This window comes from Egretta garzetta, unplaced genomic scaffold (genome assembly GCF_000687185.1).
Source record: "Egretta garzetta isolate BGI_Z169 unplaced genomic scaffold, ASM68718v1 scaffold263, whole genome shotgun sequence".
Classification (NCBI taxonomy): domain Eukaryota; kingdom Metazoa; phylum Chordata; class Aves; order Pelecaniformes; family Ardeidae; genus Egretta; species Egretta garzetta.
In genome coordinates this window covers 62,859-63,101 of record NW_009259233.1, presented here as the reverse complement: position 1 = coordinate 63,101, position 243 = coordinate 62,859, and the positions used below count along the sequence as shown (strand labels likewise).

The 243-nt window shown below is 47.7% G+C and overlaps 1 protein-coding gene across 1 annotated transcript in view; it reads left to right on the top strand.

Annotated features, from left to right (window-relative positions):
• The window catches only part of DRC3 (dynein regulatory complex subunit 3), a 15,161-nt gene that overhangs the window by 2,521 nt on the left and 12,397 nt on the right, over positions 1 to 243 (top strand). The window lies entirely within an intron of this gene.

The following is a 243-nucleotide window of genomic DNA, read 5'->3' as shown; positions in this document are numbered from 1 at the left end:
GTCCAGGGGCTGGGGTGATGCAGACAGCTGGTAACCTCATCAACCATCTTTGGACTCCTGAATCGCTCGGTACTGGCCTAAGGGCAAATACTGCCCTTAATCATGGTGAATGTAGGTGTTAGGATGGATGTTCTGACAGGATAAGAGGAAATTTCAATGTGTGAAATAGCTAAAGTGAGTATACGCCTTTGCATGCCTCCACAGGGTGATTGTGAGTTTGGGACTGGCATATGGAAGTCCTAC